Genomic DNA, 18,927 nt, shown 5'->3' with positions numbered 1-18,927 from the left:
CTCCACAGGGACCCTGGACAGCTCCCCGGGCCAGGGCTGGGAGCCGGGGCCTGGCACCCTTAGGCCGGCATCCGCAGAGTGTTCACTGTGTCATCTAACATGAACTGTGCCCAAGTGGGGCACCCTGGGGGGTTTCAAGACCCTCCGTGAGCCCATAAGAGCACACTGGATTTGTTTCCTGTTCCTCAGTCAGATGGCCATCCCCTCCTGAGGATGGAACCCGTCCACGGAGCCCAGCACTAGGAGGCCGTTTTTGCATAGGAAGATGCTGTTATGCCTTCTCTGGTCTCGTCGCAGCTTCAAGTGCTCTCAAGTTAAACATGGGCTTCTCCATTTTGTAGAATGAAGTGTTGCCCAAACTTAGAACAGAACATGAAGCCAGTTAAGCAATTAAGGGGCTTGTGGGGTGCGGGCAGGTGGTGGGGATTGAACCCAAAGGCACCCACTGAGCCACATCCCCACGCCCCCCCTTTTTTTTGAGACAGGGTCTCAGTAAATTGCTTAGGGCCTTGCTTAGTGGCTGAGACTGGGTTCAAACTTGGAGTCCCTGTCTTTGCCAAGTCACCGGGATTGTAGTTGTGTGCAGCCACGCCTGGCCCAATTAAGATCTTTTTAAAAGGGACAATGGCATTCTCCCTCTTTGGTCCCCAGCAGCAAGTTCAAGTTCTAGCTCGCACTTGGCTCCTAGTGCAGGAACCAGCTGGGGAGTATGGTGTCCCCTGCAGGCAGTCACAGGTTCCCCTGCCTGCCCCACACGCCCTCCCCCCACCCCACACGTTTACCCAACTTGATTTTTCTTACATAAAATGCCACCTGGTTGTCCCGGCCAAAGTCTGAGGCTCCTCCTGGGAGTGGCTCTTCACAAGGCAGTGAATTTTTGAAGAGCCTCAGGGTGTGGAAGCTGTGACTCGCAGGGGCCATTGCAGATGGCCGGGCAGAGTGGCCCAGCTGCTGTGCAGCCCTGCCTTGGGCCCAGGAGCAAGGATTTGGTCCTCTGGACACCACGTACCTCCCACAGCTGCGTCAGCACCAGCAGGGTGCTTCCCCACAGCCTCCTTCCCCACAGCCCTGCTGCACGGCGACATTGGAGACCTGGCAGGAAGGATGGTGGCACAGGGTGGCAGTGGCTTCTTTCTTGAAGGACTTCGCCTCCCAGCCAGTGTGGCCGTGGAGCCCCCTTGCCAGCCCGGACTGGGAAGCTGGCCCCTGGGTCCTTTTCTGCAGGGGCATCACCTTCAGGACCTCTGTGATCTCAGACTTCTTAGGGGGGAGCAAGTGGTCCCCCTCCGCAAAACTCAGGTTCACCCGGAGCCCCGGAATGTGACCTTGAAGGAGGGTCTTTGCAGACATAACTAGTTAGAGATCTCAAGATGCACCCCAGATTTAGCGTGGACCCTAAACCTAATGACTGGTGTCCTTTTTTTTTTTTTTTTTTTTGCGGTGCTGGGGACTTGAACCCAGGGTCTTGTGCTTGCAAGGCAAGAACTCTACCCACTGAGCTATATCCCCAGCCAACTGGTGTCCTTATAAGAAGAGGAGAAGACACCGACAGAAGGAGGCCGTGGGAAGACGCAGAGGCTGAGGTGACGCAGCCCAAGCCGAGGGGGCCGGGAGCCACTGTACTCTGAAGACGGCGAAGACAGACTCGGGGAGGACTGGTTGACATGCGGGTTTGCCCTTGGGGCCTCAGGGACTGTGAAAAAATAAATGTGTGTGTTTTTAAGTCCCTAGGTTTGTGGTCATTCGTTCCAGCCACCACAGGAAACTCACGCAGCGGGTAAGTGGAGAAGAGGGATCCAGGGACTCAGTCCTTGTCCCAGGGGCCCTTGATGGCAGCTGGCGTGCCTGTCCACTTGCCTGCGTGGGCCCCACAGCCTGGCCCGCAGCCCTGGTCACCGCACGGCGCTGCTCACTCTCCCACCCGGGCCTCCACTCCTCCCCACCCAGGCGCAGGGGGGGCTGCGAGCGGCCGGAGGTCCCGTCCCCCTCTCCCTGCAGCTGGTAGAGTCAGCCTGCCACACGGGTCCTTTGGTGCCTCTGGTGTCTCATTTCAGGGCCTTCTGGATGCTTCCCTCTCCCTCATCTCTTAATCCATGCGGGAACCAGGTCTTGATTCTCACCACCCAAGTGCCAGCCCTCTGCCACCCCTCTGTCACCCTGTCCCCTCCTGCTTCTCCCCCAGGGCCGGCAGCCCTTTCTCCCCGCATCTGCCTTTCTGAAGAGAACACAAGGTGGCATGTGCTGGGACGCCTCCTGGACGTCCCCACAAGGCAGTGGGGCTGGTGGCCCCAAGTGAGCATTCCAGGGCAGGCCTGGCCGAGGAGCACCCTGGGCTCCCGCCTGCTGGACGTCCCTCCTCCTGTGCCAGGACTGCAGGCGGAGCCGCTGTAACCTGCACCTCCGGGCTGATTTCCGTTCTGGCTGGACCAGCTCTCTGGGCTGGTCAGGCGCTGGGCACAGTGCCCAGGTGGGCCTCCTGACTGGGCCTCAGAGCAGGCCTCGTGGTGGGCCAGGCCTGCCGTGTTCTGTCTCAGTTGCCCTGACGAGTCCACAGACAGTGTCAGGTGGAGAGGGTGAGGAAGGGCACCTTCCAGGGGCCCACGGGCACCGCCGGCCGTTCCAGCTGGGAGGCCCCTCCTGGGAGGCTCTCGCGCCCTGCTGTCCTGAGAACAGAGCAGGCCAGGCCCGCCCCTCACAGCATAGCGTCCTGTTGAACAGAAAAAAATGACACAAAACCTAACAGCAGACAAGAACAAGCCCCACCCCTGCCACCTGTCTAGACACAGACAAGAGCATGAACATTGTCCAAACCCAGGGCGCCCGCCCCCAGCTGGACGAAGGGCCACCGCAGCTGCTTCTCCAGCCACAACCTGGGCCTCACCCTGGGCAAGCCTTGCCCTGGCCACCAGAGAACCCTCCCCTCCCACAGCAGCTGGCACAGAGCAGAGCCCTGACTTCAGCCTTCCCAACCTCCCCGTCGCCAGCTAAGTTAAAAACAAACACCACCCAGTTGGAGGCCATGGGACCTTGCCCTGTGTGTGGGGGGGTCATTGGCTCTCACAGGTTCAGTCCTTCATTGGGCAGAGGGGAAGCAGGCCCAGAAAAGGACAGTGACTCCCCAGGGTCACACAGCTTGGAAGGGCAGTATGACTTCCATGCAGATCTTTCTGGGCCTGGCGCTACCTCTGTATTGGAAAGTCAGAGACAGGCTAAGCCTCCGCTCCCAGTGGCCGCTGGGCAAGACCCAGGGGGTGACACGGGTCCATCATAAAGATGGACAGATACTGGTGCTCACTGGCCGTATATAAGATTTGGGGGGCTGGGATTGTAGCTCAGTGGTAGAGCATTTACCTAGCATGTGTAAGGCACTGGGTTCCATCCTCAGCACCACATAAAATGAATGATTTAATTAAATAAAGGTATTTAAAATAATCATTAAAAATAATTTAAAAAAAGATTTGGGAAATGAGAAGTGCACACGGCGTGGGCTGGGCTATGGCTCAGTGGTAGAGCGCTTGCCTGGCATGTGTGAGGCCCTGGGTTCAATTCTCCACACCACATATAAATAAAGGAATAAAATAAAGGTCCATCAACAGCTAAAAAAATTTAAAAAGAAAAAGAAGTGCACAAGGCAGATGTCAGGGAATAATGACACAAGGACAGAACCAGGCATCGGAAGACCAGGGCCTTCTCCCTGCCCTGTGGCTTGTTGGTCGTGTGACTATAAGCAAGTTACTGAGCCTCTCTGGGCTTTGCTTTCTCATCTGTCAAGTGGAGATTATAACCTGTGCCCCACTCACCTTACGTGGCCCTCATGAGGTAGAGAAGATAAAGGCTGCAGAAACACCAAACCAGCCTGGCGCAGTGGCGCAGGCCTGTAATCCCAGCCTCTCTGGAGGCTGAGGCAAGAGGATGGTGACTTCAAAGCCAGCCTCAGCAACGGCCAGGCGCTAAGCAACTCAGTGAGACCCTATCTGTAAATAAAAGACAAAATAGGGCTGGGGATGTGGTTCAGTGGTTGACTGCCCCTGAGTTCAATCCCCAGTACCAAAAAAAAAAAAAAAAAAAAGACCAAATCAGTGTGAGTTAACTTTTTTGAGGAAAGGAGTACTGGGGATTGAACCTAGGGGTGCTTTAATACTGAGCTACATCCTTACCCTTTTTAATTTTAATTTTGAGATGGGGTCTCACTAACTTGCTGAGGCTGGTCTTCAACTTGCAATCCTCTGGCCTCAGCCTCCTGAGTGGCTGGAGTTACAGGCATGAGTCACTGCGCCTGACCTCAGTTCATATTTTTGGTATGCCTTTGTTTAAGAGGTGATGCCTGTCCTCAAAGAGTTACAAGCATATGTGGACAAGGAGTACTTGACAATGGCAAAGACAGAGAAGTGGAGTGGATGAGACTCGCTCCGGTGGTCGTAAGCTGGGTCGGCTGGGCGATGGGGGGTCTTCCTGGATGTGCTGGTCCTTGCAGCTCCTGAGCTTCGGGAAACTGCTTGATGGTTCAGTACCAGATTATGAAGAGTTTGGGCTGCCTAAGAATTTGGAACAGTTCCATAGGGATTAGGGAGCCACTGAATGTTTTTGAGGAGCAGAGTGATAAGACTGGTGTTCCCAGAGATGTGACTCTGGGGCAACTGAGAGGGTGGTGGAGGCCAGGAGAGCGTGGCTGAAGCCCAGCAGTGCAGGCAGCTGGGGAGCTTCTGCTGTGGGTGGGGAACCAGCACAGGGAGACTGTCCCCGGGCTGCGGGTGCGTCCAGAGCAGTTCTCGGATGCCCAGCAGGGGGCGACGCGTACCGGGGTTGGAGCCCTGGGAGAAGGAAACTGCAAGGTGCTTCCCAGGAGCTGCGCGGTGAGGTTGGATGACTCGGGATTGTGAAATAACACCACCTGGAGGAAGCCACCAAATGGTGACAAAGGCTCGCGTTCACCTCGGTTCCTGCTGCTGAGGGCCTGGGAGCGGCCAGGCCTCCCAGGTGGTCTGGAAGGGCTGCTGGGCGCAGGCCATTCCTATCTGAGGAGGGCCCAGGGCTCATAGTGGGGCAGGTCTGGAGCTGCTCTCCTGGATCCGAGGGGCTGAGCTGGTGAGGTGCAGTGTCCTTGGAGGTCCGTTCCAGGAGGACCCGAGCTGGCGTCCGGCCCTGGACTGCCCAGTTCCTTCCTTTTCCTCTCCTGAAGGCTCAGTGCTTCCCTGAGATGGGAATGCCCCTGGTTTCTTTCCTAACACCACAGCCTCTGGATTGCAGCCTGGGCTGGCTGGGGCCGGCTCCTTCCCATAGGGCCCAGGGAAGCTCTTTCCTTTTTTGTGGTGCTGGAGATTGACCCCAGGACCTTGGGCATGCCAGGCCAGTGACCTAGCAGGGAGCCCCGCCCAGCACTATCGGTACCTCCCACCTTTTTTTTTTTTTTTCCGGGGTGCCCAGGGCCTTGTGCTTACAAGGCAAGCGCTCTACCAACTGAGCTATCTCCCCAGCCCCACCTCCCACCTTTTTTGAGATAGGGTCTCACTCAGTCGGCCAGGCTGGCCTCAGCCTCCTGAGTCACCGGGATTGTGGGTGTGCACCACCACACTAGGCGCTCTGAGCGCAAAAAGTCACCCAGTCCCAGTGTGGCCAGCAGGTGGAGAGTGGGCATCCAGGCAAGGGAGGGGGACAGCGGATGAGAGAGACAAGAGAGTGTCGGGAAGCAGGATTGATTGACAGGGCCTGGCGGGGCGAATGCCTGAGGGCAGGGGAGAGGCTTCAGCGAGGATGCCCGGCTCCTGGATGAGGTGCCATTCCTGGGTGCTGCGGGTGGGCGGGGTGCAGGGGAGATATGACCCGAGTTTGAGAAGCGTAATGCTTGAGAAATCTTGGGGACACTCCCTGGGTGTCCCTGGCGTCTCGAGGGTCTGAGGGCAGAGCTGAGGTCTGTGAGCGTGGAGACGCGCGGGAGGGGGAGACCTGAGTCCCAGGAGAGGCGGGAAGCGCCGCAGGTGGTGTGCTGGGAGCAGGCAGCAGAGGGAGCAGCGGGAAGCAGGGCGCGAGCCACCCGGGGCCACGGTAGGAGATTCCAGAGGCGCCTTTGGATTTCACAACTGGAGGTTCCGTAGGCCTGGCAAGAGCAACGTCACAGTGTGCTGTCAATGTCCCCGAGGAAAGGGATCAGCCGGGTAGGCAAGCCTTTCAAGTAGGGTGGCCAAGGGGGTGGGGGGCAGTGCTCCCAGCCGGGGGCCATCAGATTCCCTACGTCTGTTCCCTCTCCCAACACTGACGGGCCCTGGTGCTGTGAACTGTCCTCGGTGCTGGGGACACTTGGTTAAATAAGCCGAGATGGTCTCTGCCAGCGGGAACGGGAGGAGAGAGCGTCTCCTGAACATCTTTACCCAGATAAAATGCACACGCCATGAACTCATCCATTCTAAGTGTGTGACTCAGCGATTCTTAGAAAACTCACAGAGCCGTGCAACCCTGGCCTCCCCCCACAAGGTCCTCCGCGCTCATGGGCAGTTACTCTTCCTACCCCAGCCCCCAGCAATCCCACAGCCACCGCTGCCTCTCTATATTTATCTTTTCTGGAAATTTCCTTTAGCATTCTGTTTTCGAGGCCGAAGCATGCCGCACCATGAATCAGCACTTTGTTCCGGCTTTGGGCTCAATGGCATTCCCTCGCTCCTGGATGTGCCGCATTTTCTCTCCCCGGCCCCAGCCGGCCACAGTGGCCAACATGGTTTCCCCTGTTGCTATGGGAGCAGTTCTGCTCTGAGCGTTTGCTCACAAGTCCTTGTGTGGACAGGTGTTTTCATTTCTCTTGGGTAGACAATGGAGGGGACTTGCTGGGGAAAGAGACATTTTGGGGTGTCAGGAGGAGAGAGTGCCACCTGAGCCCTGGCCAGCGGGGTGAGGATGGGCCAAGCTCCATGGCTTCTGTTCACTTGCTGATTTGCTGAGTGTCCCTGTCTCCCAGAAGAGGTCTGCCCCAGGACAGCAGCCCCCTGCCTCATTCACCACAGCCTCTCCAGCACTTAGAACAGCGCCTAGCACTTAATAGGTGTTCAATAAACCTCTGACTTCAAATTCCGGGCTCTGGAATTGGAGTCCCTGGGGAAATACCTGCCCACCTACTGATACCAGCCACGTGATCCGGGCTTTCCCATCTCTGTTTCTTTGGGGATGGTGACATGAGAATGACAGTAATCCCGACCTGCCAGGTGGGCAGAAGTGGTGGCTGACTTGCACCCCTGGCCGAGCCAGGCCCTGGTTGCCTCCCTACCATTCTCAGCAGCAGTGGTGACAGGCCTGTTAGCAGCGGCCCCTTCCCGCTGTCCTCTGGGCAGACAGCTTCCAGACCCTGCCCACTGCCCTCTGCTTTAGAGAAGAGCAGCCCAGCTGGTGGAGCCAGGATGTGGGTGTGTGCCAAGCCTGGGAGAGCCCTGGGCTGGGTGAAGGCTGAGTCACAGCCATAAAGCTGGGGGTGTGTCCTGGTGACACGACACCCACTTCCGGCCCCGAGGGACCGTGTCTCCTGCCTCTCAGGCTAGGAGCCCTGACAGAAAGGCTTTGAGAAACACCGGAAACGGGACAAATGGAAATGTTTGCATAACATCTGCTCAGGCCTGGGAGCTCCCTTCAGCTCCAGTCCTTGACCTGCACCTGGCCCGACCGGTCACTCGGCTTTCCCCGTCCCGGGTCCAGCTGAGACTACAAGAATCCCCTGCCCGGCCCTCGGCGCCCAGCACCCCTCACTGTCCTGGGTCAGGGCCGCCGCCCATGCTCTTCCTGTCCCCCCCCCCCTTCAGACCCATCAAAACGCCTTTCCCTGAGGCCTCCCACCAGCTTCTGGTTCGCCCGCCACTGTCCTCTGCCTGTCCTTGACTTTCAGGCCTTGGAAGCCCCTGGCATGTCAGTGGGCGCTCCTCCCTCACTCTCCCCTTATCTCCAGCCACTAAATAAACTGTCCGTTCCACCTCCAGCTCGAATAGTTATCCAATGGCCTCGAGCGTTTTCACGGAGCTCCACTCCTGCCTGCCCAGGGCTCTCGCTCTCATAGGTACTTTTCCTGTTGCTGTGTGACAACACGGTCTACCATGAGACAACGTCACAGTCCTTGGTGTTTTCCCAACGGAGTTGAGAACTTATGTCCACAGAAAACCTTGTGCCCAGATGTTTATAGCAGCTTTATTCATAATTGCAAGCAAATAAGGTGGTCTTCGATAAAGGAATTTTTTAAGACACCAACTGGGCATGGTGGCACATGCCTGCAATTCCAGAGACTCAGGAGGCCAAGGCAGGAGGATCACAAGTTTGAGGCTAGCCTCAGCAACTTTGTGAGGCCCTAAGTAACTTAGCAAGATCCTGTCTCAAAATAAAAAAATAAAAAGGATTGGGGCTGTGGCTCAGCACCCGTGGGTGCAATGCCTGATGCCAAAAATTTTTTTTTTTTTGGGTGCTGGGGATCGAACCCAGGGCCTTGTGCTTACAAGGCAAGCACTCTACCGACTGAGCTATCTCCCCAGCCCCCGCCAAAAATTTTTAAAAAGTTCATTAATAAGAAAAAAAAGACATCACCCTGTTTTTCTCTACGGCATGGAAAAGGCTCAACACAGTGCGCCTGCGCTGCCTCTGAACTGTGGGTTTCAGAACTCACCGTTCCCTTCTTCCCTCCTCAGAGGCAAGAGGCATTTGGTGGGCTAACTTCTTTTCCTTCCCCCTCCTTCCCCTCCCTCCTCCCTGCCTCCCTTTCTTTCCTTTGATTGAACCCTGGAGGGCCCTACCTCTGCGTTAGAGCCCCAGCCCTTTTTATTTTTTATTTTGGGATAGGATCTTACTAAGTTGCCCAGGCTGGCCTTGAATTTGGATCCTCCTGCCTCAGCCTCCCCAGTCACTGGGATTACAGGTGACAAGTCTGCTTCTGTAACAAACTCACTGCTGTGATAAGGACCCTACTTCACTCGTGAGGGTGGAGCCTCCATGACCCAAACACCTCCTGACACTGTCCCATGAGGATTAGATTAATTGGCATCACACTCAAAGGTCAGCACCCAGACTCTTCGGCATGGAGCATGGAGCATGGCCTCTGGTCCCTCGTCATCTGGTTGAGAAGAGGCAGCAGGTACTTAAAAAAAATGCAGAAGTCACATAATTAGTTTGACAAAGCGCAGAAGAGGTACAGGAGGTGACTCCTGCTCACTCAGAGATTGTGGCTGCAACACCAGAGGGAGAAGGTGGTCTCGGGTTTTCAGGAAGGGTCTGGGGGGTGGGGCTGAGGGAGCCAAGCCAGGAGGGGGAGGGGCGGGGGCTGGTGGGCACAAGCAAGGCTGTGCTCCCGGAGGCCCCGGGTGCAAGACCCTGGCCGGCCGTGGCTTCTGCTCTCCCTGGGCCAGCTCTGTTGGAGACAACATGGGGTGGGGCAGTGTTAAAGGTCTGACTTTGGAGCCAGCTGAGCCCTGTGACCTTTACCTCGCTAAGCTTCCGTGTCTTCAAGTGCAAAGTGGGGTTGTGGTTAGGTATGAAGCACTGAGCATGTGGCCTGCCACCACGGAAGGGATCAGTTGTGTGGCAGCCAGTCCAGCTCTGCAGACTCTTCCTGGGCTCACCCAGTCCCACAGGGTCTGTCTCAGGAGGTGGCTGATGGACGGACCCAGCGGCTGCATGCATGAGTGAATGGCGAGCTATGCCCCGGGAAGGGACTGGCTCTGGTGTCCGAGGCCTGGGCACCTAGTAGGAATGCCTGACCTGTAATTAACCCAGGCCTGGCTTGGCGGGCGGACAGGTGCTCCCCAGAGCCCAAGCATGCTCCCATCGGCCCTAATGAGTGCACGTGCTGCAATCTGAAACCCCGGGCCGGCTGGAACCAGTTGCACAGAGAATAGAGCTGTCACAACAGGAAGGGTGCGTCCAGAGCTGCAGAGGGCCAGTGGACGGGGGGAGCCTACTCCTCTGCACTCCAGGTCCCTGGAGCAGCCGGGACCCAGAGGCCTAGAGGAAGGCTACTGAGGGGTGCCTCTGGCAGGGCACTGGGTACAGGCCCTGCTGGTCACCTGACTGCAGCCTGAAGCTGTAGGGAGGGGTGTGTGCCTGTGCTCTGGCCCTTCACTGCCCCCATTACCTGTCCCTCAACCCCCTCCAAGTCCTACTTTTCTCTGAGGAGCTGCTCAAAGTCCTCTTCCCAGAAGCCTTTCTGGACCCACCGTGCCCTGCTCAGTCCTGTCTCTTGAGCTACACCCCCTCTCCTGGTCTCCCACCCACCAGGAGTCACTTGGAAGTGGGAGTATTTGTTCTTGGATCTAACACGGGGACTGGTGTGTTAAACCAGTGGGGAGAAGGAGAGAGGGCTGGTTCATTGAGGGAAGAACTAGCGAAGGAGCCCCGGGACCCAAGTTTGAGAGACGTCTCGGTCTGCTCCCTGGAAGCCTGCTGGCAGCTCGCCTGAGTTCCCTGGGTCTCGACGTCCTCACCTCGGAGGCAGGACAGGGCTCCCTCCCTCACCTTTGGGATCCTCTGGCTTTGCTGTTCTGTGACCCCAGATGTTCATCAACCCGGATGTTCAGAGGGTGCCGGCCAACAGTGCACTGTGATGTGAAATTGTCATCTTGCTCTAACTTTCCGACTACACTTTACACTCCCTTCATCATTCACGTTCCTGAAGAGGAGAGAACAGTCCTCCATCACTTCTGAGTGTTAGGTCCTTGGGCCAAAGTAACTCCATTTTGAAAATCAGCCCCTGCCCACAGGCATGACCTTCCGGAGTCCCTAACTACCGAAACCACAACAAAGACACCAAGTAACAATCACAGGGCCAGATGGGTCACTTTTTAACTGCTCCATTGTACATGACTAAATAGTTAATTAGTTTTCCCAGCAGGCTGCTGGCCTTGCAGGAGGGCACCTGGCAGATATTCTGAGTCGATGAACCTTCTCTTGGGCTCGGAGCTGTCTCTCGTGGATATCTGCATCAGCTACCCCAGTACTGAGCACCTGCTGTGTGTGGGGGGGCACACACCTGGGTCAGATGGTTCCAGAGCATCACAGCCCCTGGCTTGGACCTACCATCACCTCGACCCAGAGGAAAGTGGGAGGGGGCACCGCGGGCAGTTGTCTGGGCAGAGGAGTTGCTTGAATGGGATGTGGAGTTGGCCTCCCCTGCCTGCTGCCCCAGGGGGCTGTTTGGGGTGGAATATGGGCGCTGATGGGTCTCAGATTAGGTTGGAGGTTCTTGCAGAGGAGGGCATGGAACCCGGGAGGAGCAGCAGGGGTCCGTGGGCGTGGGAATGCAGGGGTAGGGTGGGGAGGCCTGGGGGGAGGGTGCTGCATTCCTCTGCCCCATAACACCTGGGAGCTGGGTGCTGAGCCCAGGTCCAACTCCCCTGCCACATGTCCACTCTCGAGGGAGGCAGAGCACCTTGCTGAGGTCCTCCTGGGCCAGGGAGCATAGTGAGGGAGAGGAGCCAGGAGCCACAGGTCTGAGCTGGTCTTGTGGGGCACCTCCGCTGCTGAAGGCGGCTCTGGATGGCAGGTGCACGCCCGTAAGGGCCGCATGGGCTGGTCATTAGCACTGGTTGAGAGTCAGCATGGCTCACAGAGGAGAGAGGTTTTTGTTTTTGTCCCAGAATGGCAGGAGGGCGTGTCATCTAAACTCTAGGTACAGGTTTAGGGAACAACATTTTCTGTCTTCTCCCTCCCTTCCTTCCTGTATATGTCTTTTCTTCCTCCCTTCCTCCCTTCCCGCCTTTCTCCTTCCTTCCCTCCCTCCATTCCCTCCTTCCTTCCTTCCTTCCTTTCTAATTCAGTTCCCTTTTCCCCAGTATGACAGGTGTCTGTCATAGGACATTTGGGATCTATTAGGAAGCAGACAGGAGAGGAGAACCTCAGCCCTGGGCTTTCTCCTATCCACATGTTGGCATAGGAGTTCATTACCAGGGGCCGCAGTGTCGAAGTACCACCAACTGGATGACTTAAACAACAGAAATTGACTCTTATAGTTCTGGAGGCTGGAAGTTCCACATCCAGGTGCAGGCAGGGGCACTTAGTAAGGAGCTATTCAGCTGAGGGGTCCTGGTACCCATTCTGAATCAAAAGTGTCATTTCACCTTTGGCAGGGTCCTGGACCAGACTGATTGAAGGGCATCCTGCAATTGTTATGCAAGAGCAGAAGGTCCAGGGGAAGAGTTCCTGAGGGAATTGATATTTTTATCAGGTATAATTAGAGTCTCGACTTTGTCAGGTCTTCATTCAAAGTTTCAAAACAGTCACTTTGATATTGTTGATACTTGGCTCACTTTGGTACAAATGGTAACACTGTAACCCTAATCCTTCAAAAGAGATTTTTCATTTAGTAAAAGTTAGACAGTATCCATCAAGATTGGGGCCCTCAAACAGCATGAGGCGGGTGGCCCTGATTCAGGGCATCCTGGCAATGCCCACTTGGGGAAGCCCTGTCTACTCCATGTGCCATATCTCACTGCCTTTGGGTGGGCACAGGCCCCAGTCAATGGCACGTGTGAGGGGAGGCTGTACTTGCTGGTACAATTTTAAGTGAGCAGACGTGCATAGGCCAAGGAACAAACCAAAACAAAGCAAGAGAGCCTGCGGTAATTGCCTCCTAATCAATGACACATTCACCAGGAATTCAGATCTTTACACACACTTGGCAGGGGAGCTTCATTCCTAGGTACATCCAGAGATGTATTGCTCCAGCTGCAACAGTTAACTATTTGGTGGCTGCAAGACATGATTAACAGTTACAAAAGACATGTTCTGGTTTTTTCTTTCTTTCTATCTTATTTATTTATTTATTGGTGCTGGGGATTGACCCCAGGGCCTGGTACATGCTAGGCATGCTCTTTACCACTGGACTACCTCCCCAGCCTTCAACCACAATTTTTAAAAAAGTCAAAGCACTTTTACAAAAGGGGTAGGGGTCCTGGAACACATGTAGCAAGCAGGGACTGTGCCAGGCCCCATCCCAAGACCACTGCAGGTTTAAATTCATGGATCTTCATGGTGGCCCTAAGCACTAGGTTCGAGATTCTCACCAGGAGTGTGAGCAGAATCCACCTCCCAACCCCCAGCCCCCGAATCCTCTACCCTACTGCACACATTTGAATCATTGTAATTACTTATTGGTGGATGTCTGAAGTAGATTTGTTTTAAGAGACACGTCATGTGCATCACTGTGTAAGAAAGACTATTTGCCTGGCCTGGTGCCACAAGTTTGTATTCTCAGAAGCTCCGGAGTCTCAGGCAGGAGGGTGGCAAGTTCACTTAGGCTCTAAGCAACCTTCTGAGGACCTGTCTCAAAAAAAAAAAAAAAATAAATAAAAATAAAAAGAGTTGGAGATGTGACTCAGTGGTAGAACACTTCTGGGTTCAACCCTTGGTATCACAAAAAAAAAAAAAAAAAAAAAAAAGACCGTTTTATGGCCTCGGGGATTAAACCCAGGGGTGCTCTTCCACTGAGCTTCCCTAAGGGCTGGGGTTGGAACTCAGGGGTAGAGTGGCCTTGGTTCCATTTGAAGCACTGCAACAAACAAATGAAACACCCCAAACAGACACACAACCCCAACTATTTGTTTATTCAGGCTGTATTGTGTGCAATGGCTAATAAAGGTCTGGTCAACCGTGGTCTCAGATGGCAGTGGCTCTGTGGCAGGGGCACCTTGTGTGGGAAGGATGGGACAAGGGGCAGATGGCAATGACATCAGTGCTCAGCCATCGAGCATTCGTAACTGCATTCCCAGAGCTGCTCTCCAAGCTTCTATTCCTCACTACAACCCTGAGGGGTGGGCTGTGTCCCATTCCAGGTCACAGACCAGCACAGAGCGGTTCAGACAGCTCCAGTGACTTGCCCAAGGTCCTGGCTGGAGAAGGGCAGAGGCGGCATTGGGCTGTGGGCCTGTTGGCACAGGACCAAAGGAGGCTGGGCGCGATACTGTGAAATGTTCCCAGTTTGCAAAGAGGCGCTGCATCTGAAAACTATGTGGATAAGCTGCTGGGACAAAAGGTGCCCAGACCCAAAGAGTTTAGGAAACAGTATCAAACTGCAGAGCACAAGAAAATTAGAGGAATTTTGTTTCTTTTCAGGAGATGGGAAGATAAGAAGTGGGGAGTGTGAAAGGAGCCAAAGACAGGCAAAGCGCCTGCATTGCTGCAAGGGTCATGTGACCAGACAGTGACCACCCCCTCACCCCTGGGCCCAGAGGCCAAAAGGGCTTGATGCCTTTCTGTGGCTTCCAGTTTCCAGGCCCCCTGCTGGAATGGGTAACAGCAGAATCAGTGAGGGTGAGGAGTGAGTGTGGGGTGCAGAAAAGCAAGAGGCCACAAGAAAGACTGGGGCTCAGAAACCTGGGTGGAGCCTCTGGATTTCTCAGGGCTTGGTTCTGCAGCACCAGCTGACCTTGCCCAGGTCTTTAGGGCAGGGAGCCTGGCTGATGCCTGGATTCACACAGGTGTTCTAGAAGTCCCTGTGGGCTGAGTCCTGGAGAACAGGAGGGACTTCTTGGCAGTGGTTTGTCTTGCCACGTTCTTCACTTTCTCAATTCGTGTATGTGTGTGTGTGAGTGTGTGGTGCTGGCTGGGCATAAAACCCAGGGCCTCATGCATACTAGAAACTTTCAGTTTTTTTTTTTTTTTTTTTTTTGGTATAGCAATTGAATCTGGGGGGCTTAATCATTGAGTCACATCTCCATCTCCCCTCGCCTTTTTATTTATTTTTGGTGGTGCTGGGGATTGAACCCAGGGCCTTGTGCATGCTAGGCAAGAACTCTACCAACTGAGCTATATCCTCAGCCCCCCCCCTTTAAAAAATATATATATATATATAGATATAGATATATTTAGTTGTAGGTGGACACAATATATTTATTTTATTTATTTTTTATTATTTATCTTTATTATTTTATTATTTATCTTTATTTATTTTATTTATCTTTATTTTATTTTTATGTGGTACTGAAGATCAAATCCAGGGCCTCACTCGTGCTAGATGAGTGCTCTACCACTGAGCCACAACCCCAGACCCTCAATCCTTTTTGTATTTTTTAAAAATGTTTTTTAGGGGACTGGGGATATAGCTCAGTTGGTGGAGTGCTTGCCTCACAAGCACAAAGCCCTGGGTTCAATCTCCTGCACTGCAAATAAATAAATAATTATTTATTTATTTATTTATTTATTTATTTATATGTGGTGCTGAGAATCGAACCCAGTGCCCCACGCATGCTAGGCAAGCACTCTAACACTGAGCCACTGAGTTAGAGCCACTCTAACTTGTATTTTATTTAGACACAGGGTCTTGCAAAGTCGCTTAGGTCCTCACTAAGTTGCTGAGGCTGGCTTTGAACTCACTATCCTCCTGCCTCCACTGGCATTACAGGCATGTGCCACTGTGGCCTTGCTACTTTCTCAGTTTTTTTAAGGACAATGTAACAGAACTATCCAGAAGGTGAACAACCATTATTTCTTTGTGGACTATCCATATGCAGTAATGATTGCAGAGTTTCCACCAATTTTGCATCTATCCTGCTTTTACTTTTAACATTTTAATTCCAACATCTTTCCATATTGCTACACTGTCCTCATTACCATTCTCACATGGTGATGTGGACCCAGAACAGGCCTACGATTGATCCATTGGTCGAGATGAACTGGGCTTCCAGTTCTGGCTCTGCCATTTACTCCTATTTCATGTCACCGCCAGCAAGTTACCTGGCTTCGATTTCCCAACCCTCTCTTGGGCATACTCTTACCACCTCTCCACCAGGACCTAATGGAATGATGTTCAGTAGATGTTAGCCAACTTGACTTACTATTTCCCTGTGTACACAGAATCGGTTTAATGTTCCTATCAAGCAAGTTTAGTGTGAGAATTGGAAAGAATGTGGTTATCTTACCATCCATATGCACGCCCTGCCCTGTTTAAACTAAGCTGGCTCAAGGGAAATACATTCTCAGTTTTCTACCGGAAGAAGCTTTCTGAAAGTCTACCTTCCTGGAACTCCAAGTCAGGCACGGTGCTGCCCTGCTGCACCCTCCACCCTTGGGAGCTGGTGAAGCCGCAAAACGCGCGGACCACAGTCTTCCCGGGGCTCCGGGGCAGAACCCTGCAGACCTCTGAGTTCATTATGCAGGCATTCCCCTTTGATTGATAGAGAAAGCCGCCAGTGCGCGCTCAGGGGAGGTCCTTTGAGCGCGCTAGGGGGCGTGCCACCTCCCCGCTCCTCTGGCCCAATCCAGAGCGCCAAAGGGGCTGGGGGCGGGGCTCGGCGTCCAGCAGCCAATGGAGCGAGCACAGCGGGCGCGGCGGGGGCGGTGCTGTCGCGGCTGGCGGCAGAAGCGGCCACGGCGGTTCTGGGCAGGGTAGGGCAGCGCGGCCGGAGCGAGGGGACAGCCGGGGCCGGAGCCGGAGCCGGAACCGTGGCTGGAGACGCCGTCACGGCAGGAGCAGGGTGCGCGGCGTGTCCGGAGGCGAGCGGAGGCCGTGGTGAGCGCCGCGCCCCGACGGTTGGGCGCCGGGAAGGGACTCGGGGCGCGGGTCGGCGGCCGGGCCCGCGCCCTGTCAGGCCGCCGCACTGGGGCCGCGGAGCTCCGCGCCCCGGGAGCAGCAGTGGAGCCGCGCCGCGCGGAACTTCCCGTTTCCGTGGGAGCGGGCGTGTGTGGGGGCGCCGGGGGCCGCCGAGAGCGGACGCCTCGGCGAGCCGGGTGCGCTTGGGCGAGGAGCGGGAGTTGGTGAGTTGTGGGGCGCGGGGCGCGCTGGAGGGAAGGACGGAGCGGCGCCGTCGGGGCCCAGGGCCGCTCGCGCGGGGCGCTGGGCAGCTGCGCAAGTGGGCGGTGGGCATCTTCAGGAGTCTGAGCGGAGCAGGGGCGCGACTGGAAAGAAGGCGGAGAGTCCCAGGGGCGGCGGGTGGTCTAGGGTGCCCGGCAGCGGGGCTGGAAAAGAGGCGTGGCCGGGAAGCGCCAGTGAGCGGGCAGGACACGCGGATGCGCTTATTCGGGGCTCTTTGATGACCGTCCTCCATTTCCTTCCTTCCCACCCTGCCTGTCCTGGCTCTGTGTGCGTGTGTCTGGGGAGGGTGGGAGAGCAAAGCCCTTCCTTGTCAGCAGGACCTAGGATTGGGGGACAAGCGGGAGAGGCTGGAGTGTTTGCCCTTTTGACCTCCAAGTTTCCCCAGACTCCTTGAATCCGAAATGTGGACTCTCCCTCCTCCTGGGGGCTGGTAAGGCTGCTGCTGAATTTCAGCGATTCATTCAGTTTCGCGCACTCAGAGGTGGATTTTCTTTTCAGAAGGAGTTGGTCGGGGGAGCAAGCTGTGCTATCTCTTTGGGATCCGCACAGCCTATCCTTGGTGCCTCAGGGAGGCCACTCTCTGTTAGGGTGCCTGAGGGAAGGTGGCTTTGGGTGGGGTATACACACCATTCCTGGGTCTTGCCTTCTCTCCTTTACCCCGACTGCCCTGGCTTTTTGTGGTCAAGGAGAGTTGGCAGCTCACAGTCTCCACGGCTACTCATTATGCTGTTTACCAAACACTGCCTGACTGTCCTGATGAAAATCAAGAGACCAGCTCAAAGAATTTAAACCTGAGCTGCGGATGCGAGCTCACACTTTCCTTCCCTCCTCTTGGGCTTCTCTCTCTCAGTAGTAATTTCAGAATGCTGAAGTTCTGTTTTAACCCTCCTAGGATTGCCAGCTTGGATCCCAGAGAGAGGGGAGCAGGTGGGTCATATTAAGTGCCAGTCCTCCTGTTCCATCTCCAAACACTCTTATTCTGCAGGCTTTGCAAGCCTGCCTGGAGCCTCCCCATAAAGGTGTTGAATGGGTGCCAGTGCAACTTGGGTTTCTCTTGATTCACCTGGAAAGCATCGATCTGTGTGCATTTAAACTTAACTCTGGAGTCTGGCAGCCTCCTGGGTGAGGTTGTGCTAGTCGATCTATGAGGCTGCTACTTCAAAAGCTTTTCTAAGGTGTGTTTTTCTTTTGACAATAGTCAAAGTTATAAAGAAACTGGCCATTAGGCCAATGATATTTATTACTTGGGAAAGTAACATAACACAGGAGTAGATGAACGATTAGGTCTGCTCTCTTTATTCAGTTTTTTGAAGAATAACCCATTTGAATGGAAATGGTATTCTTTTTTTGTATTTTTATTCGTTCTTTTTAGGTATACATGACAGTAGAGTGTATTTTGACATACACATACATGGAGTTTAACTTCTAATTAGGATCCCATTCTTTTAAGAAATTTTTTTAAAATTATAGATGGACACAATACCTTTATTTTATTTATTTATTTTTATGCAGTGCTGAGGTCAAACCCAGTGCCTCACACATGCTAGACAAGTGCTCTACCACTGAGCTATAGCCCCAGCCCCATAGGATTCCATTCTTGTGGTTGAACATAATGTGGAATTACACTGGTCGTGTATTCATATGTGAGCATAGAAAAGTTATGTCCAATTTATTCTACTGTCTGGAAATGGTATTCTTAGCTCATGCTGTTTTGGGAACTGGAACTTCATTACTTTTAGCCCAGATGTTAAGAGGTCATAATATTTAAAGGTATTTCTGGGATGGGAGCAGAGGGGTGTTTATCCTTAGCCTTTTCATTTCTTCTCTGTCACTTGGAAGTCTGTGCTGAGTTAAGTCATGATGTTCAGGCTTCCTGCTTCTGAAAGGGTTATCAATTGATCATTCCAGAATGTGTGGAATATCAAACAAATTACAGCAATATTTATAATAGTAATGGCAGTAACTATTTAGAGGTTGCAGTAACATTTACCAAGTGCTCCCAGCCACCCTCACCTTAACCTCCCTGCTGACTCGAGCCTGCCTTATCTGCCATCTGATTGTATTTCGGCTTCATGGAGGCCACCCTGTAGATTATGTGGGTAATGACCATGTTCACGTGACTGATAGTATCAGCTCAGTTTTTTTCCAGTTGTTCAGAACTGCAACTG

General features: G+C 54.1%; 1 protein-coding gene across 5 annotated transcripts in view; it reads left to right on the top strand.

Moving 5' to 3' along the window:
• The first annotated feature begins 16,295 nt into the window (after positions 1-16,295).
• The window catches only part of Pacsin2 (protein kinase C and casein kinase substrate in neurons 2), a 104,525-nt gene continuing 101,893 nt past the window's right edge, over positions 16,296-18,927 (top strand). For 4 of the 5 annotated variants that reach the window (XM_047549242.1, XM_047549243.1, XM_047549241.1 and 1 more), the window contains exon 1: positions 16,296-16,456. The gene's annotated coding sequence lies outside the window, so the exon portion shown is untranslated. The remainder of the gene's footprint in view (positions 16,457-18,927) is intronic. The other variant, XM_047549240.1, reaches the window with a different exon arrangement.

Source organism: Sciurus carolinensis, chromosome 4 (assembly GCF_902686445.1).
Source record: "Sciurus carolinensis chromosome 4, mSciCar1.2, whole genome shotgun sequence".
Classification (NCBI taxonomy): Eukaryota; Metazoa; Chordata; class Mammalia; order Rodentia; family Sciuridae; genus Sciurus; species Sciurus carolinensis.
This window is presented reverse-complemented; position numbering and strand designations above follow the sequence as displayed.